The sequence below is a fragment of the Bubalus bubalis genome, chromosome 24, assembly GCF_019923935.1.
Source record: "Bubalus bubalis isolate 160015118507 breed Murrah chromosome 24, NDDB_SH_1, whole genome shotgun sequence".
NCBI lineage: Eukaryota > Metazoa > Chordata > Mammalia > Artiodactyla > Bovidae > Bubalus > Bubalus bubalis.
In genome coordinates this window covers 20,093,898-20,116,171 of record NC_059180.1, presented here as the reverse complement: position 1 = coordinate 20,116,171, position 22,274 = coordinate 20,093,898, and the positions used below count along the sequence as shown (strand labels likewise).

Sequence of the window (22,274 nt, the reverse complement as noted above, 5' to 3'; positions counted from 1 at the left end):
ATCTCACCCTCCCCTCCCCTCTCCCCAGGTTCATATGTCTCTCCATTGCTTCCCTGTAAATGAGTTCTTCAGTACCATTCTTCTAGATTCCGTATATATGTGTTAGAATATGATATTTATCTTTCTCTTTCTGACTCACTTCACTCTGTATAATAGGTTCTAGGTTCATCCGCCTCATCAGAACTGACTCAAATGTGTTCCTTTTTAATGGATGATTAACATTCCATTGTGTATATGTGCCACAACATCTTTATCCATTCTTCTGTCAATGGACGTCTAGGTTGCTTGTATATTCGAGCTATTGTAAATAGTACTGCAATGAACAATGGGATACATGTGCCTTTTTCAGCTTTGGTTTTCTCAGGGTATATAGCTAGGAGTGGGATTGCTGGGTCATATGATGGTTTTATTTGTAGTTTTTTAGGGAATCTCCATACTGTCTTAGTGGCTGTATCAATTCTATTCCCACCAACAGTGCAAGAGAATTCCCTTTTCTTCATACCCTCTCCAGCATTTATTGTTTGTAGGCTTTTCCATGATGGCCATTCTGACTGGTGTGAGGTGGTATCTCATTGTAGTTTTGATTTGCATTCCTCTAATAATGAGGAGAGTGAAAAAGTTGGCTTAAAGCTCAACAGTCAGAAAATGAAGATCATGGCATCTGGTCCCATAACTTCATGGCAAATAGATGGGAAAACGGTGGAAACAGTGTCAGACTTTATTTTGGGGGGCTCCAAAATCACTGCAGATGGTGACTGCAGCCATGAAGTTAAAAGATGCTTACTCCTTGGAAGGAAAGTTATGACCAACCTAGATAGCATATTCAGAAGTAGAGACATTACTTTGCCAACAAAGGTCCGTCTAGTCAAGGCTATGGTTTTTCCAGTGGTCATCTATGGGTGTGAAAGTTGGACTGTAAGAAAGCTGAGCACCGAAGAATTGATGCTTTTGAACTGTGGTGTTGGAGAAGACTCTTGAGAGTCCCTTGGACTGCAAGGAGATCCAACAAGTCCATTCTAAAGGAAATCAGTCCTGGGATTTCTTTGGAAGGAATGATGCTGAAGCTGAAACTCCAGTACTTTGGCCACCTGATGCGAAGAGCTGACTCACTGGAAAAGACTCTGATGCTGGGAGGGATTGGGGGCAGGAGGAGAAAGGGATGACAGAGGATGAGATGGCTGGATGGCACCACCAACTCGATGGACATAAGTTTGAGTGAACTCCGGAAGTTGGTGATGGACAGGGAGGCCTGGCGTGCTGCAATTCATGGGGTTGCAAAGAGTCGGATACGACTGAGCAACTGAACTGAACTGAATAATCAATAATGTTGAGCATCTTTTCATGTGTTTATTAGCCATCTGTATGTCTTCTTTGGAGAAGTATCTGTTTAAGTCTTTCCCCCACTTTTTGATTGGGTTGTTTATTTTTCTGGTATTGAGTTGTATGAGCTGCTTATATATGTTGGAAATTAATCCTTTGTTAGTTGTTTCATTTGCTTTTATTTTCTCCCATTCTGAGGGTTGTCTTTTCACCTTGCTTATAGTTTCCTTTGCTGTTCAAAAGCTTTTAAGTTTAATTAGGTCCCACTTGTTTACTTTTGTTTTTATTTCCATTGCTTTAGGAGGTGGGTCATAGAGGATTTTGCTTTGATTTATGTCATTGAGTGTTTTGCTTATGTTTTCCTCTAAGAGTTTTATAGTTTCTGGTATTACATTTAGGTCTTTAATCCATTTTGAGTTTATCTTTGTTTATGGTGTTAGGAAGTGTTTTAATTTCATTCTTTTACATGTTGCTGTCCAGTTTTCCCAGCACCATTTATTGAAGAGGCTGTCTTTGCCCCATTGTATATTCTTGCCTCTTTTGTAAAAACTAAGGTACCCATAGGTGCATTGGTTTATTTTTGGGCTTTCTATCTTGTCCCATTGGTCTATATTTCTGGTTTTGTGCCAGTACCATACTGTCTTGATGACTGTAACTTTGTAGTATAATCTGAAGTTAGGAAAGTTGATTCCTCCAGCTCCATTCTTCTTTCTCAAGACTGCTTTAGATGTTTGGGGTCTTTTGTGTTTCCATATGAATTGTGAATTTTTTTGTTCTAGTTCTGTGAAAAATGTCATTGGTAATTTGATAGGGATCTCATTGAATCTGTAGATTGCATTTGGTAGTATAGTCATTTTCACAATCTTGATTCTTCCTACCCAGAAACATGGAATATCTTTCCATCTGTTTATGTCATCTTTGATTTCTTTCATTGAGTTCAGTTCAGTTCAGTCGCTCAGTCGTGTCCGACTCTTTGCAACCCCATGAATCGCAGCACGCCAGGCCTCCCTGTCCATCACCAACTCCCAGAGTTCACTCAAACTCACGTCCATCGAGTCAGTGATGCCATCCTGCATCTCATCCTCTGTCATCCCCTTTTCCTCCTGTCCCCAATCCCTCCCAGCATCAGAGTCTTTTCCAATGAGTCAGCTCTTCACATGAGGTGGCCAAAGTACTGGAGTTTCAGATTCAGCATCATTCCTTCCAAAGAAATCCCAGGACTGATTTCCTTTAGAATGGACTTGTTGGATCTCCTTGCAGTCCAAGGGACTCTCAAGAGTCTTCTCCAACACCACAGTTCAAAAGCATCAATTCTTCAGAACTCAGCTTTCTTCACAGTCCAACTTTCACATCCATAGATGACCACTGGAAAAACCATAGCCTTGACTAGACGGACCTTTGTTGGCAAAGTAATGTCTCTGCTTTTGAATATGCTATCTAGGTTGGTCATAACTTTCCCTACAAGGAGTAAGTGTCTTTTAATTTCATGGCTGCAATCACCATCTACAGTGATTTTGGAGCCCCCAAGAATAAAGTCTGACACTGTTTCCACTGTTTCCCCATCTATTTCCCATGAAGTGATGGGACCAGATGCCATGACCTTCGTTTTCTGAATGTTGAGCTTTAAGCCAGCTTTTTCACTCTCCTCTTTCACTTTCATCAAGAGGTTTTTAGTTCCTCTTCACTTTCTGCCATAAGGGTGGTGTCATCTGCATATCTGAGGTTATTGATATTTCTCCCAGCAATCTTGATTCCAGCTTGTGCTTCTTCCAGCCCACCGTTTCTCATGATGTACTCTGCACAGAAGTTAAATAAGCAGGATGAGAGTATACAGCCTTGACATACTCCTTTTCCTATTTGGAACCAGTCTGTTGTTCCATGTCCAGTTCTAACTGTTGCTTCCTGACCTGCATACAGGTTTCTCAAGAGGCATGTCAGGTGGTCTGGTATTCCCGTCTCTTTCAGAATTTTCCACAGTTTATTGTAATCCACACAGTCAAAGGCTTTGGCATAGTCACTAAAGCAGAAATAGATGTTTTTCTGGAACTCTCTTGCTTTTTCAATGATCCAGCAGATTTTGGCAATTTGATCTCTGGTTCCTCTGCCTTTCATTAGTGTCTTATAATTTTCTGTGTACAGTTCTTTTGTCTCCTTAGGTAAGTTTATTCCTAGATATTTAATTCTTTTTGTTGCAATGGTGAATGGGATTGATTCCTTAATTTTTCTTTCTGATTTTTCATTGTTAGTATATAGAAATGCAAGTGATTTCTGTGTATTATTTGTATCCTGCAACTTTGCTAAATTCACTGATTAGCTCTAGTAATTTTCTGATACTATCTTTAGGGTTTCCTATGTACAGTATCATGTCATCTGCACACAGTGAGAGCTTTACTTCTTCTTTCCCGATCTAGATTACTTTTATTTCTTTTTCTTCTCTGATTGCTGTAGCTAGGACTTCCAGAACTATGTTGAATAATAGTAGTGAAAGTGGTCACCCTTGCCTTGTTCCTGATCTTACGGGAAATGCTTTCAGTTTTTCACCATTGAGAATAATGTTTGCTGTAGGCTTATCATATATGGCCTTTACTATGTTGAGGTAGGTTCCTTCTGTGGCCATTTTTGGAAGAGTTTAATCATAAATGGGTGCTGAATTTTGTCAAAGGCTTTTTCTGCATCTATTGAGATGATCATATGATTTTTATCTTTCAGTCTGTTAATATGGTGCATCACATTGATTGATTTGCATATATTGAAGAATCCTTGCATTCTTGGAAGAAACCCAACTTGATCATGGTGTATGAGCTTTTTGATGTGTTGCTGAATTCTGTTTGCTAGAATTTTGTTGAGGATTTCTGCATCTATGTTCATCAGTGCTACCAGCCTGTAGTTTTCTTTTTTTGTGTGTTATCTTTGTCTAGTTTGGGGATCAGGGTGATGGTGGCCTTGTAGAATGAATTTGAAAGTGTTCCTTCTTCTGCAATTTTTTGAAAGAGTTTTAGAAGGAGAGGCGTTAGCTCTTCTCTAAATGTTTGACAGAATTCTCCTGTGAAGCCATCTGGTCCTGGGCTTTTGGCTTTTTGAGAGATTTTTTTTATCACAACTTCAATTTCAGCACTTGTAATTGGGTTGTTCATAATTTTTATTTCTTCCTTGTTCAGTCTTGGAAGATTGAACTTTTCTAAGAATCTGTCCATTTCTTCCAGGTTATCCATTTTATTGCCATATAGTTGTTCATAATAGTCTCATAAACCATTGTACTTCTGCATTGTCTGTTGTAACCTCTCCTTTTTCATTTCTAATTTTATTGATTTGATTCTTTTCTCTTTCTTTCTTGATGAGTCTGGCTAAAGGTTTTTCAGTTTTGTTTATCTTCTCAAAGGACCAGATTTTAGTTTTATTAATCTTTACTATTTTTTCTTTCATTTCTTTTTCATTTATTTCTGCTCAGATCTTTACCATTTCTTTCCTTCTACTAATTTTGAGGTGCTTTTTGTTCTTCTTTCTCCAGTTGCTTTAAGTGTAAAGTTAGGTTATCTATTCGATATTTTTCTTGTTTCTTGAGGTAGGATTGTATTGCTATCAACTTCCCTCTTAGGACTGCTTTTGCTGTATCCCATAGGTTTTCAGTTTGTTGTGTTTTCATTGCCATTTGTCCCTAGTTTTTTATTTCCCTTTTGATTTCTTCAGTAACCTGTTGGTTATTTAGAAACGTGTTGTTTAATTTCCATGCTTTTGTGTTTCTTACAGTCTTTTTCTTATAATTGATATCTAGTCTCATAGTGTTGTGGTCAGAGAAGATACTTGATATGATTTCAATTTTCTTAAATTTACTGAGGTTTGATTTGTGACCCAAGATGTGGTCTATCCTGGAGAATGTTTCATGTGCACTTGAGAAGAAGGTGTATTCTTCTGCATTTGGATGGAATGTCCTGAAGATATCAATGAGATCCATCTCATTTAATGTATCATTTAAGACTTGTGTTTCCTTCTTAATTTTCTGCTTTGATGATCTGTCTGTTGGTGTGAGTGGGGTGTTAAAGCCTCCTACTATTATTATGTTACAGTCAATTTCTCCTTTTATGTCAGTTAGTGTTTGTCTTGGAGAAGGAAATGGCAACCCACTCCAGCGTTCTTGCCTGGAGAATCCCAGGGACGGGGGAGCCTGGTGGGCTTCTGTCTATGGGTTCGCACAGAGTCGGACACGATTGAAGTGACTTAGCAGCAGCAGCAGCAGCAGTGTTTGTCTTATGTATTGAGGTGCTCCTATGTTGGGTGCATAGATATTTACAATTGTTATGTCTTCCTCTTGGATTGATCCCTTGATCATTATGTAGTGTTCTTCCTTATTTCTTGTAAAATTCTTTATTTTAAGGTCTATTTTGTCTGCTATGAGAATTGCTACTCCAGCTTTCTTTTGCTTCCCATTTGCAAGGAATATATTTTTCCATCCTCTCACTATCAGTCTATATGTGTCTTTAGGTCTGAAGTGGGTTTCTTGTTTACAGCATATATATGGGTCTTGTTTTTGTATCCATTCAGCCAGTCTGTGTCTTTGGGTTGGAGCATTTAATTCATTTACATTTAATTACTGCTATATATGTTCCTATTGCCATTTTCTTAATTGTTTGGGGTTGATTTTGTAGATCTTTTTTCTTCTCTTGTATTTCTTGACTATATAAGTACCTTTAACATTTGTTGTAAAACTGGTTTGGTGGTACTGAGTTCTCTTAACTTTTGCTTGTCTGAAAAGCTTTTTATTTCTCCATCAATTTTGAATGAGATCTTTGCCACGTATAGTAGTCTTGGTTGTAGAATTTTCCTTTTCAGTACTTTAAATATATCCTGCCATTCCCTTCTGGCCTGTAGATTTTCCGCTGAAAGGTCAACTGTTAAGCATATGGGGTTTCCCTTGTATGTTACTTGCTGCTTTTCCCTTGCTGCTTTTAATATTCTTTCTTTGTGTTTAGTTTTGTTAGTTTGATTAGTATGTGTCTTGGCATGTTTCTCCTTGGGTGTGTCCTGTATGGGACTCTTTGTGCTTCTTGGACTTGATTGACTATTTCCTTTTCCATGTTGGGGAAATTTTCAACTATAATCTCTTCAAAAAATTTCTCATACCCTTTCTTTTTCTCTTCTTCTTCTGGGACCCCTATAATTCGAATGTTGGTGTGTTTGATATTGTCTGAGAGGTCTCTGAGACTATCCTCAGTACTTATCATTCTTTTTATTTCATTCTGCCCATCAGGAGTTATTTCCACCATTTTATCTTCCAGCTCACTGATTTGTTCTTCTGCTTCAGGTATTCTGCTACTGATTCCTTCTAGAGTGTTTTTAATTTCAGTAATTGTGTTGTTTGTGTCTATATGTTTATTCTTTAATTCTTCTAAGTCTTTCTTAATTGATTCTTGCATTTTCTCCATTTTGTCTTCAAGCTTTTTGATCATCTTTACTATCATTATTCTGAATTCTTTTTCAGGTAGTTTGCCTATTTCCTTCTCATTTATTTGGACTTCTGTGTTTCTAGTTTGTTCCTTCATTTGTGTAGTATTTCTCTGACTTTTCATTATTTTTTTTTAACTTATTGTGTTTGAGGTCTCCTTTTCCCAGTCTTCAAGGTTGAATTCTTTCTTCCTTTTAGTTTCTGCCCTCCTAAGGTTGGTCCAGTGGTTTATGTAAGCTTTGTATAGGGTGAGATTTGTGCTGAGTTTTTGTTTGCTTGTTTGTTTTTCCTCTGATGGTCAAGGCTGAGTGAGGCAGTAATCCTGTCTGCTGATGATTTGGTTTGTATTTTTGTTTTGTTTGTTGTTTAGATGAGGCATTCTGCACAGGTTACTACTGGTGGTTGGGTGATACGATGTCTTGTATTCAAGTGGTTGCCTTTGTGTGAGTTCTCACTATTTTACACTCCCTAGGGTTAGTTCTCTGGTAGTCTAGGATTGTGGAGTTAATGCTCCCACTCCAAAGGCTCAGGGCTTGATCTCTGGTCAGGAATTAACACTCCACAAGTGGTTTGTTATGGCATTTAATGAGATGAAAACAAATATCCAAAAACAAGAAACCAAAGATGAACCCCAGACAAATGGCAGTTACAAAATCAAGCAAATAATAATAAAGTAATGGAATATACACACATACATATACACCTATAAGCAAAGTCAAAGCAAAACAAAAAAAAAAAGTACAATAGATTGACCCAGTGAACAAAGGAAACCAAAAATTATATTTACCTGTTAAGAACAAAACTAACTAAAGCACAAAATGGAAAACAAAACTAAACCAAGGTGCCAAGTGGGGAATAAAGCAATGAAAACAAAACTAACAAATATGTTGAGAAGATACGCAAAGTTAAATAGAGGTAGATGAAGGAGATTTATATACATTAAAGATTAACTGCAAGGGGAAAAGAACAGTAGGAAAGGCAAACAAAGGAGTAAATGTAGAAAAAAATATAATAGGTTTAAAAAACTAAAAATTAAAATTACAAGAGAAAAAAATAACAGAAGAAACAAAAAAGGAAAAGAAGAAAGAACACTCCAAAGAACTACAAAAGCCCAATGTAGAGGCAGAAGTTTATAACAATAATAAAAAGTGTGACTGAATATACATATATACATATACAGCCATAATCAAAATCAAAACAGTTCAACAAAAATAAAGTAGAATAGATTGAGCCATGAGCAAAGGAAACCAAAATTTATATTTACTAGCACAAAACTAACTAAAGCACAGACTGGAAAAAAACTAAAGCCAGGTGCAAAGTGGGAAATAAACCAATGAAATAAAACTAACAAATATGTTAAGAGGAAAAGAAAGAAAGAACAGATACGCAAATTGCCAACATCCGCTGGATCATCGAAAAGGCAAGAAAGTTCCAGAAAAACATCTATTTCTGCCTTATTGACTATGCCAAAGCCTTTGACTGTGTGGATTACAATAAACTGGGGAAAATTCTGAAAGAGATGGGAATACCAGACCACCAGACCTGCCTCTTGAGAAGCCTATATGCAGGTCAGGAAGCAACAGTTAGAACTGGACATGGAACAACAGACTGGTTCCAAATAGGAAAAGGAGTAGGTCAAGGCTGTATATTGTCACCTTGCTTATTTAACTTCTATGCAGAGTACATCATGAGAAACGCTGGGCTGGAAGAAAAACAAGCTGGAATCAAGATTGCCAGAAGAAATATCAATAACTTCAGATATGCAGATGACACCACCCTTATGGCAGAAAGTGAAGAGGAACTAAAAAGCCTCTTCATAAAAGTGAAAGAGGAGAGTGAAAAAGCTGGCTTAAAGCTCAACATTCAGAAAACGAAGATCATGGCATCCGGTCCCATCACATCATGGGAAATAGATGGGGAAACAGTGGAAACAGTGTCAGACTTTATTTTGGGGGGCTCCAAAATCACTGCAGATGGTGACTGCAGCCATGAAATTAAAAGACACTTACTCCTTGGAAGGAAAGTTATGACCAACCTAGAGAGCATATTCAAAAGCAAAGACATTATTTTGCCAAAAAAGGACATGACTGAAGCAACTTAGCAGCAGCAGCAGTCAAGGCCATGGTTTTTCCAGTGGTCAGGTATGGATGTGAGAGTTGGACTGTGAAGAAGGCTGAGCACCGAAGAATTGATGCTTTTCAACTGTGGTGTTGGAGAAGACTCTTGAGAGTCCCTTGGACTGCAAGGAGATCCAACCAGTCCATTCTGAAGGAGATCAGCCCTGGGATTTCTTTGGAAGGAATGATGTTAATGCTGAAACTCCAGTACTTTGGCCACCTCATGCGAAGAGTTGACTCATTGGAAAAGACTCTGATGCTGGGAGGGATTGGGGGCAGGAGGAGAAGGGGACGACAGAGGATGAGATGGCAGGATGGCATCACTGACTCGATGGACGTGAGTCTGAGTGAACTCCGGGAGTTGGTGATGGACAGCAAGGCCTGGTGTGCTGCAATTCATGGAGTTGCAAAGAGTTGGACATGACTGAGCGACTGACTGAACTGATGAAGATTAACATTAAAGATTAACTGCAAGGGGGAAAGAACAGCAGGAAAAGTAAACAGAGGAATAAATGTAGAAAAAATAATAATAGGTTTAAAAAATTAAAATTAAAAAAAGAGAGACAGAAAAGAAAGAAGAAAAAAAAGGAAAGTCCACAGAACTACAGAAGCCCAATGTAGAGGCAGAGATTTATAACAACAACAAAAAATGTGACTGAGGGGAAAAAAAAGAAAACCTCAAAAGCTTAATTGGATTTCGTCAGTTCAGTTCAGTCGCTCAGTCATGTGCAACTCTTTGCGACCCAATGAATCACAGCACACCATGCCTCCCTGTCCATCACCACTCCCAGAGTCCATTCAAACTCATATCCACCGAGTCGGTGATGCCATCCAGCCATCTCATCCTCTGTCGTCCCCTTCTCCTCCTGCCCCCAATCCCTCCCAGCATCAGAGTCTTTTCCAATGAGTCAACTCTTCCCATCAGGTGGCCAAAGTGTTGGCGTTTCAGCTTTAACATCAGTCCTTCCAATGAACACCCAGGACTGATTTCCTTTAGAATGGACTGGTTGGATCTCCTTGCAGTCCAAGGGACTCTCAAGAGTCTTCTCCAACACCACAGTTCAAAAGCATCAATTCTTCAGTGCTCAGCTTTCTTCACAGTCCAACTCTCACATCCATGCATGACCACTGGGAAAACCATAGCCTTGACTAGATGGACCTTTGTTGGCAAAGTAATATCTCTGTTTTTGAATATGCTATCTAGGTTGGTCATAACTTTCCTTCCAAGGAGTAAGCGTCTTTTAATTTCATGGCTGCAATCACCATCTACAGTGATTTTGGAGCCCCCAAGAATAAAGTCTGACACTGTTTCCACTGTTTCCCCATCTATTTCCCATGATGTGATGGGACCAGATGCCATGATCTTCGTTTTCTGAATGTTGAGCTTTAAGCCAACTTTTTCACTCTCCTCTTTCACTTTCATGAAGAGGCTTTTTAGTTCCTCTTCACTTTCTGCCATAAGGGTGGTGTCATCTGCATATCTGAGGTTATTGATATTTCTCCCAGCAATCTTGATTCCAGCTTGTGCTTCTTCCAGCCCAGCATTTCTCATGATGTACTCTGCATAGAAGTTAAATAAGCAGGGTGACAATATACAGCCTTGACGTACTCCTTTTCCTATTTGGAACCAGTCTGTTGTTCCATGTCCAGTTCTAACTGTTGCTTCCTGACCTGCATATAGGCTTCTCAAGAGGCAGGTCTGGTGGTCTGGTATTCCCATCTCTTTCAGAATTTTCCACAGTTTATTGTGATCCACACAGTCAAAGACTTTGGCATAGTCAATAAGGCAGAAATAGATGTTTTTCTGGAACTCTCTTGCTTTTTTGATGATCCAGCAGATGTTGGCAATTTGATTTCTGGTTCCTCTGCCTTTTCTTAAACCAGCTTGAACATCTGGAAGTTCATGGTTTACGTATTGCTGAAGCCTGGCTTGGAGAATTTTGAGCATTACTTTACTAGTGTGTAAGATGAGTGCAGTTGTGCAGTAGTTTGAGCATTCTTTGGCATTGCCTTTCTTTGGGATTGGAATGAAAACTGACCTTTTCCAGTCCTGTGGCCACTGCTGAGTTTTCCAATTTGCTGGCATATTGAGTGCAGCACTTTCACAGCATCATCTTTCAGGATTTGAAATAGCTCAACTGGAATTCTATCACCTCCACTAGCTTTGTTCGTAGTGGTGCTCTCTAAGGCCCATTTGACTTCCAGGATGTCTGGCTCTAGGTGAGTGATCACACCATCGTGATTATCTGGGTCATGAAGATGTTTTTTGTACAGTTCTCCTGTGTATTCTTGCCACCTCTTCTTAATATCTTCTGCTTCTGTTAGGTCCTTACCATTTCTGTCCTTTATCAAGCCCATCTTTACATGAAATGTTCCCTTGGTATCTCTAATTTTCTTGAAGAGATCTCTAGTCTTTCCCATTCTGTTGTTTTCCTCTGTTTATTTGCATTGATCGCTGAGGAAGGCTTTCTTATCTCTCCTTGCTATTCTTTGGAACTCTGCATTCAAATGCTTGTATCTTTTCTTTTCTCTTTTGCTTTTCACTTCTCTTCTTTTCACAGCTATTTGTAAGGCCTCCTCAGACAGCCATTTTGCTTTTTTTGCATTTCTTTTCCATGGGGATGGTCTTGATCCCTGTCTCCTGTACAATGTCACCAACCTCCATCCATAGTTCATCAGGCACTCTATCTATCAGATCGAGTCCCTTAAATCTATTTCTCACTTCCACAGTATAATCATAAGGGATTTGATTTAGGTCATACCTGAATGGTCTAGCGGTTTTCCCTACTTTCTTCAATTTCAGTCTGAATTTGGCAATAAGGAGTTCATGATCTGAGCCACAGTCAGCTCCCAGTCTTGTTTTTGCTGACTGTATAGAGCTTCTCCATCTTTGGCTGCAAAGAATATAATCAATCTGATTTCGATGTTGACCATCTGGTGATGTCCATGTGTAGAGTCTTCTCTTGTGTTGTTGGAAGAGGGTGTTTGCTATGACCAGTGTGTTCTCTTGGCAAAACTCTATTAGCCTTTTCCCTGCTTCATTCCATACTCCAAGGCCAAATTTGCCTGTTACTCCAGCTGTTTCTTGACTTCCTACTTCTGCATTCCAGTCCCCTATGAAAAGGACATCTTTTTTGGGTGTTAGTTCTAAAAGGTCTTGTAGGTCTTCATAGAGCCATCAACTTCAGCTTCTTCAGCTTTACTGGTTGGGGCATAGGCTTGGATTACTGTGATATTGAATGGTTTGCCTTGGAAATGAACAGAGATCATTCTGTCGTTTTTGAGATTGCATCCAAGTACTGCATTTCAGACTCTTTTGTTGACCATAATGGCTACTCCATTTCTTCTGAGGGATTCCTGCCCACAGTAGTAGATATAGTGGTCATCTGAATTAAATTCACCCATTCCAGTCCATTTTAGTTCGCTGATTCCTAGAATGTCGACATTCACTCTTGCCATCTCCTGTTTGACCACTTCCAATTTGCCTTGATTCATGGGCCTGACATTCCAGGTTCCTGTGCAATATTGCTCTTTACAGCATTGGACCTTGCTTCTATCACCAGTCACATCCACAACTGGGTATTGTTTTTGCTTTGGCTCCATCCCTTCATTCTTTCTGGAGTTATTTCTCCACTGATCTCCAGTAGCATATTGGGGACCTACCGACCTGGGGAGTTCCTCTTTCAGTATCCTATCATTTTGCCTTTTCATACTGTTCATGGGGTTCTCAAGGCAAGAATACTGAAGTGGTTTGCCATTCCCTTCTCCAGTGGACCACATTCTGTGAGCCTCTCCACCATGACCTGCCCGTCCTGGGTGGCCCCACACGGCATAGCTTAATTTCACTGAGTTAGACACGGCTGTGGTCCATGTGATCAGATTGGCTAGTTTTCCGTGATTATGGTTTCAGTGTTTCTGCCCTCTGATGCCCTCTCACAACACCTACCATCTTACTCGGGTTTCTCTTACCTTGGACGTGGCGTATCTCTTCATGGCTGCTCCAGCAAAGCGCAGCCGCTGCTCCTTACCTTGGACGAGGGATCTCTCCTCACTGGGCGCCCCTCCTGACCTTGAACGTGAAGTAGCTCCTCTTGGCCCTCCTGCGCCCACACAGCCACCGCTCCTTGGATGTGGGGTTGCTCCTCTCAGCTGCCGCCCCTATTGGATATGAAATTGGATTTCATAGTGCCAGTAAATTCGACAACTACAACAGAGCCGGGGGGGGGGGGGTGGGCAGAGGAGGGGGGCGGGGGGCGGGGAGGGGGCCAGGGAGGAGAAACAAAAAGAAAAGAAATCCAACAGAATCTACAGAACAAATCAAGACGTAAGAATAATAGATGTTTTTCTTGAGTCACTGCTGTCAAAGTCCTTCCCTTCCTGGAGTCACAGTCCACCTCACCTCCCTAGGATGCCCTCCAACACTGTGCTGATCTCTGGACCTGCTGTGGCGGCAGCTCAGATTCTAATCAGGTCCTACTCCTGTGTGTTCTTGCTTTCAATGTCCACAGCTATCAGAACTAGTGTGTTTTCTTTTGTGGGAGCTCTCAATGACCTTTTATATATTCCATAGACACAGACTCTGCCTAGTTGATTGTGTGGATTTAATCTGCAGCTTGTACAGCTGGTGGGGAGGTTTTGGGTCTTCTTCCTTAGCCACACTGCCCCTGGGTTTCAATTGTGGTTTTATTTCCACCTCTGCATGTGGATCATCCACTGGGGTTTGCTCCTGAGGCTATCCTGGAGGACTTGGGTTTGGCCCTGTGAGGGCCAGGTATGGAGGTGGTTGCAGGGGTTCTGGCAGCACCCAGTACTCAAGGGACTTGGCAGCTAGGGAAGCAGGAAATGTGGCGCTCTAGAAGGGTATGGCAACCAGCATTGGCCGATGTGCTCCAGTATTCTTGCCTGGAGAACCGCCCCCCACCACCACCCCCTGATAGAGAAGCCTGGCAGGCAACAGTGTACAGGGTTGCAAAGAGTTGGACACTACCGAAGAGATCCTGCTCACATAGACACAAGACTTTTTTGCCTGTGGCAGCTTTGCCCCAGTGAGAGTTGAGCGTGAAGGTGGGGCAGCTGCTTGGCTTGCGGGAACCCTGGCGGCATCAAGTGTGCAGGGACACGGGCTGTCTCCACCACAGGAGTTATGGCCCTATCAGAGTCTTCTTTCCAGCCTCTTGTAGCTGTGATCAGAAGGCCTTTTTGGCCAGTCTTTCTCCATAGCTCCACCCATTCAGGTCCTTAGAGGGCTTCCTTGCCTGGGGTCCTTCTCTGCTGTTGGGTGCATCAGGCACATAGAGGGGACACCCTGCCTGGGGTCCTACTCTGTAGATTGGCGCATCAGGCACTTAAAGGGGCACCCTGGGTGGGGTCCTACTCTGTAGTTCAGTACATCAGGCATTTGATGGGCCAGCCTCTCTACTGTTCAGCTGCAGATGCTGGCAGTGTGGGGAGAGAGAGGATATGGTGATGGCTCCATCCACTATGCGTGACTCAGCAGTATCGCCTTGCTTCCGTGGCTGTCTGGCTTTCCTCCACAGGCATTTCCCACCACAGTCTCCTCCCTCACGTCCCCTTGATCTGTCTCTCCACAGTTAAGAGCAGCCCTCACCTTGGGATTGCTCCGCACTCCCTAAACTCCAACTCCCAGCTGCTGTGCCTTCCAGGGAACCTCCATCCCTGTCTGGGGTATATATGGCTGTGGCAAGGACTGTCTGATTCTCATTCCATTTAGGCTGCCACAGATCAGCTGTTTCGCTCTCAGCCTTGAATGTTTCTCCTCTGACTCAGACAATTGCCCCAATATGGGGATTGGCCCGCTGCTTCAGTTCCCCCACCGCCTGAGGGCAGGTCCAGTCCTACTAACACTCCTGTTTTTCACCCTAGTTCCTTCACCCTACCCAGTTTTGCATGGTTCTATATATTCTTTTCCACTGGTCAGGTACTCCTGTCCACTCTCAGCTAGTGTTCTGCATGCACTTCTGTGTCTAAAGGTGTATTCCTGATGTATCCAAGAGAGAGATGTACTCCACATCCACCTACTCCTCTGCCATCTTGTTCTTTTTTTTTTTTTTTAAGAGAAAAGCAAGTCATCCACCATGTAAGTACATGTTTTTAATGTACTTCTCTGTTGTTCTTGTGGGTTTGTTATTAAAACAGAGCAAGTTGTATACACTGATATAATTTTAATGCTGTGTGGAGGCTGGACAATTTTTATTTTTCTAATAAACTGAAGCCTGGTGAGGTTCAGGACAGCGCTTCAAAAGCTGTAATGTGCATCCAAATCACCTGGGAGTCTTATTCACATGAAAATTCTAGTTCAGTAGGTCTGGACTGGGCCTTAGATTCTGTATTTTTCACAGGCTCCCAAGTGATGCTTATGCCGCTAGTCTAGAGACCACACTTTGAGAGTGAGGGTTTATAATGATCAAACCTATACAGTTAATGTGTGCCTCTTAGCATGAGGATCCAGTCTCTTCCTCTTCCTCTAGTTATCTTTCAAGTATACTTCATAATGGACTTTAATAAGGCGATCATAAAATCCATCATCCTGACTTTTTTTTTTCCTTCAAGTAAAAGGGGGCACCATTAACAATTACCAGGGATAAGGCAGAACTGTCCAAGGCATACAGGGACTTACAGTTACCCTGACTTGAGCAGAAATGGAGATTACCTTCCAATGAACAAATGATCCAACATTTATTTTAAATCTACTGGGAATAAATGCAGTGCTTTCTCCAAGAGGAAGTCAATCTGGAATATTTTGCAGTTGCTAGTGATGTTTGGAAGGGTAAATAAAGAAGGAGGATAAGAGGGATAAATTTAATTTACGTTGCTGTTCAAAAGGCTATTGATAAGGTTCTCCAGTAAATGCTGATAAAGATGAGTCAGCAGAGGATGGAAGGAATGTTTCCCCGTGATAGGAAACTGACTTAAAGCCCAGAAACAAAGGCGAGGGATAAACAGGCACTTATCTACGCTGGGATGAGTGGCAAGCCCGCCACAGCACTGGGGAGAAAAGAGTGATGGGATTGGCTGTAAGGAGCCAAGAATGTGCCCTGGGCTTAAAATAAGGAAGTGAATGTACCAAAAAGGAAGTGTCGAGGTGCTGGAGTTTAGGAAGGGGTGAATGGAAAGCTAGAATAAATGCCAGATAAGATAACACCTTGAATAGGACCAGTCTTTTTTTTTTTTTTTTTTTAAATTTTATTTTATTTTTAAACTTTACATAACTGTATTAGTTTTGCCAAATATCAAAATGAATCCGCCACAGGTATACATGTGTTCCCCAGTCTTTTTTTACTCAAAGGCAAACTAACTTCAAGGAAAATGCAATTAAAAATAAAATGCTCAGCTTGTCAGCTTGGATGAATATTGGGGGTGAAGTGTGTGACTGAGGGGAATACTCTGCAGAAATTGCAATGAGATAGCAGGAGCTGAAACCAGAGGCTCTCCACCCCAGCTGCCTATCACTATTGCTTGGGGAGTGTCTGCAAACTACCAAGGCCTAGCTAGGCTCTCACCTGGCTCTCCTGAAGCAAAATCTTAAGAGGATGGGCTCAAGCAACTATGTTTGGGAGGAAGACACACTCCCCCTGGAGATTCTGATACACAGCCAGGGCTGAATACCAATGAGTTGACTAATAAAAAATGATGTAGAAACAAAGGTTAATATCTGTTAACCAAAGAAAGGGGATTTCAATTAGGTAATGGAGCATAAGAACATGGTGCATGATTCTTAATCTTCATTTTTCTTCATCATATATAAGAAATAGAATGTACTTTTTGTACATAAAACACAAATATACAATGGAACAAATTATATAAAGTGAATACCTATGAAACCACCATCAGGTTAAGAAATATGCTTATTGCCAGCATCCCCAGAAGTTCTTCCTGTGTTCCCTCCCAATTCCAACCCCTCCTCACTCTCCAGAGATAATAAACATCCTGATTTTTTAATAATCAATTCCTCAATTTGCCTTATAGTTTCACCACCTCTATGCTGCTACTGCTACTGCTAAGTCACTTCAGTCGTGTCCGACTCTGTGCGACCCCATAGACAGCAGCCCACCAGGCTCCCCCGTCCCTGGGATTCTCCAGGCAAGAACACTGGAGTGGGTTGCCATTTCCTTCTCCAGTGCAGGAAAATGAAAAGTGAAAGTGAAGTCACTCAGTCGTGCCCAAACCTCAGCGACCCCATGGACTGCAGCCCACCAGGCTCCTCCGTCCATGGGATTTTCCAGGCAAGAGTACTGGAGTGGGGTGCCATTGCCTTCTCCGATATGCACCCTTAAACAATATCGTTTCATTTTTACTGCTTTTGAACTGTATATAAATGGCAGATTTCTTTGTGTCTATCTTTTTTTTGTTTGTTTTGCATTTGGGCCACACAACATGCAGGATAGTTCCCTGACCAAGGACTGAACTCAGTCCTCCTCAGTGAAAGCACTACATCCTAATCACCAGGCCACCAGAGAACTCTTATGTTTCTGCCTTCTTTCATTCAATAACTTTCAAAGATTTAGCCATATTGTTATTTCTAGTCATATTAGTTCTGCCATTAGTCAGAAATAATTCTAGTCATATTATTTCAGTCATGATGTTTCTGCTTTCTCAGTACTGTAGAGCAAAAGCCAGAAAACTGGGCCAAATCTGGGCCACCGTCTGTTTTGTAAATAAAGTTTTATTGGAACACAGTCACACCTACCCATTTTCATATTGTCCATGGCTGCTCACACACTACAATGGCAGCGTTGTGTAATTGCAACAATGACTCTATGGCCCACAGAGCCTTGAAAGTGAAAGTGAAAGTCGCTCAGTTGTGCCTGATTCTTTGTGACCCCATGGACTATACAGTCCGTGGAATTCTCCAGACCAGAATACTGGAGTGGGTAGCCTTTCCCTTCCCCAGGGGATCTTCCCAACCCAGGGAACAAACCCAGGTCTCCTGCATTGCAGGCAGATTCTTCACCAGCCGGGGCACAAGGGAAGCCCTTAGGTATTTGCTATCTCTATATCTGTCCTCAACTGAAATGAGAACAGCAATATCTATTTCCAGAGGAAGATCTATACCTTAATAAGGCTCGCCAGTACAACTTACTAGCTCAAAAACATCAGTTACAGTTCCTCCCATTTGTACTCTTTTGTACGTCCATTGTAAGGGCTTCTCAGGTGGTTCAGTGGTAAAGAACCCCCTAACAATGCAGGAGACAGAGGCTCAACCCCTGGGTCAAGAAGATCCCCTGGAGAAGAAAATAGAAATCCACTCCAGTATTCTTGCCTGGAAAATTCCATGGAGAGAGGAGCCTAGGGAGCTACAGTCCAAAGGGTCACAAAGAATTGGACACAACTGAGCAGCTGAGCACATGTGAACACATATGTCCATTGTACATCCATTACCTTAACTCATTCAGACAATAAACATTTACTTTAACCCCACTACATGCTAAGATTTAGGTAGGCATTAGAGCATCAGAAGAATGCTATATAATGATTAGCATTCATTGAGCATTTGTTCTGTGCCATTACATTAACCATTCTGCATGTTTTCTTCTTAGCTTTCCTATGGCAGAGACAATTATCTTTCCACCAAGTGCTCATGCTCTCCATTCCATGGTTTAAGGTTGTTGGCTGTTCCCAACACAGTATGACATTTCCCAGCCACCTTTATAGTTGGGATACCATATAGTTGAGAAATTATGAAGAAAAGCTATGACAAACCTAGACAGTGTAAAAAAAGGAAGCGATATCACTTTGTCGACAAAGGTCCATACAGGCAAAGCTCTGATTTTTCCAGTAGTCATGTATGGATGTGAGAGTTGGACCATAAAGAAGGCTGAATGCTGAAGAATTGATGCTTTCCAACTGTGGGGCTGGAGAAGACTCTTGAGAGTCCCTTGACTGCAAGGAGATCAAGCCAATCAGTCCTAAAGGAAATCAACCCTGAATATTCACTGGAAGGACTTATTGAACCTGAAGCTCCAATACTTTGGCCACCAATTCCAAAGAACTGACTCATTGGAAAAGATCCTGATGCTGGAAAAGAGTGAAGGCCTAAGGTGAAATGAGCAGCAGAGGATAAGATGGTTAGAGAGCATCACTGACTCAATGGACATGAATTTGAACAAACTCTGGGAGATAGTGGAGGACAGAAAAGACTGACAATGTGTACATTTTCTTATCCTGGTCCATAAACCCTCCCAATTTGGGGAGGAGCTCATTTGTGCTCTTGGATTTTAGTATTTTCTGCTTCAAGACAGAGAAAAAGGAAACAGCACAGGATAGAAGGAGCTTAGTGTGGTAGCCAACCTCCAATATGGTTCCCAATGATGCTTATCTCCAGGTATTCATACTCATATATTCACCTCTGCAACTGAACAGGATTGGGTTGTGTAATCAATAGGATTTAATGGAAATGATGAAGTATGACTTTTGAAGATAAATCATAAAAGACATTGTAAGGAATTCCCTGGCAGTCCAGTGGTTACGACTCCAAGCTCTCATTGCTGAGGACCCAGGTTCAGTTCCTGATTGGGGAACTAAGATCCCACAAGCCATGGGGCTAAACAAAAACAAAAACAAAAATGTAGTTTCTGTCTTATCTTTAATCACTCCTCTGAAGGAAGCCAATGCCATGTTGTAAGGATGCTCAAGCAGCTCTAAGGAATTGAGGCTTCTTACCAATGAGCATCTACCTACAGTCACATGAGTGCACCATCTTGGAAGCAGAAACTACAGTCCCAGTTATGTTTTCAGATGAGACTGCAACCCTGGCCAATATCTTGAATATAAGATATTTTATTCGTGAGAGATTCTATCCATAATCACTCATCTAAGGCAGTTCCAAATTCTTGACCCTGTGAAATTATGTGACGTAACAAGTGTTTTCATTAGATAATTTGTTACACAGCAGTAGATAACCAATACAACTGAATCCCTGAATGATTACACGGAAAACTACCATTGACTAACTTCAGGCATTGAATGAGTGACTCATAATGTCTAGAACCTTAAGCCACTAAATAGCTGGGGTTTATGTTACACTGAATAACAACTGCTCCAGCTTTTACAATATTATTAGTTTAAGTTTGATTCTTATCTACTACTTTGTATGGAAGACATACATGACCCTAAAGGTCAAGACAATAATATTTGAGTTGTATGCACTTGTTTCTTCTTATATAACACTGTCATTTTCAAAGTGTATTTTGTAATGGAAATGTTTCTTCCAATAAGCGTTTTCAAAGCCCCCAGTAGAAATCAATTAATATCTAAGCTTGTTCAAATTGGAACAGGGTTGAACTAGTGACAACTTTACATCTTCTATCTACCCCAGCCTTCAACTCATCTCTTGAAGTTACTTTAGATTAAATTTAAACAAGAAGAAGTAACAGCATTTCCACAAAGAAAGACATGGCTTGAGGATTGCAGGTCTATTGGATATGAAATTCTGGGACATTTTGTAAAGAAAACAGTCCTTGAAAGGATTAGTCCTTCCCCCCTCTTCCCTCTCCCTCCTGTCCTCTATCCTTCCTTCCATCCTTCCTGCCCTCCCTCTTTTTCCACAGCTAGTAAATTATCCTGAAATAATTGCACAAAGTAAGTAGGCATATGTGATGATGAGTTCCAAGAAATGTCATTTGATTAGGGGAAAAAATAAGCTCAACCAAAGTAGATACAATTTTGGAAAGTCAGAGAGAACTTTGAATGTTAAAAAGAGAACCAAATTATACAGCTCCAGTCGTTGTTAGCCTTCTATCTCTGGTCAGCTCAGCAGTTAAAATCCAGTTCTTGAAATTCTTTTAGTTCTAAGACTTCCTTTTCTCCCATAGGAAAAGGCAAAGGTGATTCTAGTTAAAGCCAAAAATTGGCAGTGAGTTTGATGTTTAACTGCTCCCAGTTCACTTTCCAGGCAACTCTAGAAGAACATATTTTTTTACATTTTAATAATACATGTTAAAAGGGCAAAAATAATCCCTGTTTTTCATGTTCAAGAAGAATTAACAAGTATGGCTTCATCTCTTCCCTTAGGAAAGCTTTTGAAGACAAGTAAGGGGAGGTGTTAACCATGTGAAGGAGATGCTGCTGTCAAACCCAGAGGGTTCAACAGTCTGGGAATAAAGCTTGCCCGAAGGAAGTGATCCAAGTGGTTTTCAAAGTTAATGACTTAACACCATTTTCCTTCCTACAGCCACATTATAAGAAGATATATTTATGAAGCAAGAGTTGCAAGGTCAAAAATTTCTCCACATTCTACCTCATTTAGGATGCTTTTGGCTGCAAGTAGAAGATATTCATCTCAAACAGCTTTAACTTGGGGAATTTATTCTCTTACATAATAAGAGCCCTATTGAGCAAACGTGGTGGCTCAGCTGGTAAAGAATCCATCTGCCATGCAGGAGACCTGAGTTCGATCCCTGGGTTGGGAACATCCCCTGGAGAGGGGAACGGCTACCCACTCCAGTATTCTGGCTTGGACAATTCCGTGGACAGTATAGTCCATGGGGTTGCAAAGAGTTGGACATGACTGAGCAACTTTCACTTCACATTCTCTTACATACCAAGGAAGGCAGAAATAAGGTGGTCATTTCAGGAGTCTAAAAGCATCTTCAAGAACCCAGTTTCTGGGACCTCCCTGTTGATCCAGTGGTTAAGACTCTGTGCTTCCCATACAAGGAGCACAGGTTATATCCCTGGTCAGGAAAGTTCACTCGCTTTCTTATTGGTGATGGTGGAGGGGAGGGCTAGGTGTTCCCAAGCACTGGGGAACTGTTAGGGTCTCAAGACACCAGCAAAGGCCCTCTTGACATAGGCAACCAAACCCTCAATAGTATAAATACAGCCTCCCCACAGTGGTGTGGTTCTCCCTATGACTTTTCACCCCAGAACCTCAAATGGGGATTATGCCCCAAGCACCACTGTTCTAGTATTTCCCCCAAATGCTTCTAGTTGTTTCTAACCCCCATCCTCCACCCTATCCAGCAGGAGCCTTGACCCCCAGGGAGGGAGACTGCACACACTGGTCTGATCCCATGTCCTTCCTCTTTTCTGATACTTTTAGGTCCAACCCCCCAGATCAGAAAGAAGGCATTTGCTCCATTTCCCATCCCTGTCCAGAACTCCTCATGGATCCCATCCTCCTTCTCCCCCATCCTACGGCCTTCCTCGTGCCAGCAGAGGTTTTCATCCCTCCTCTTTCCTGTGAACACAAATCTCATGAATGGGCCTTAATAGAGAAAACTGTTCCCCTTAAGAGGAAAAATGACTCAGATCACTGAAAGAGGAAAAACACTTCTGTTTGCAAAACAGCATTCATTGCTATGGGTTTTTAAAAAATATTATCCCTGCTCCGTCACTTGTCAATTGTCTATGTCAAATGCATGCTTCTCAGTTTGAAA

General features: G+C 41.3%; 1 long non-coding RNA gene across 1 annotated transcript; it reads left to right on the top strand.

Moving 5' to 3' along the window:
• The first annotated feature begins 14,927 nt into the window (after positions 1-14,927).
• Positions 14,928-21,017, top strand: LOC123331516. The gene is made up of 2 exons (XR_006548178.1): positions 14,928-14,974; positions 20,908-21,017. It is a non-coding gene; the product is annotated as an uncharacterized LOC123331516 (long non-coding RNA).
• The last annotated feature ends 1,257 nt before the right edge of the window (positions 21,018-22,274 follow it).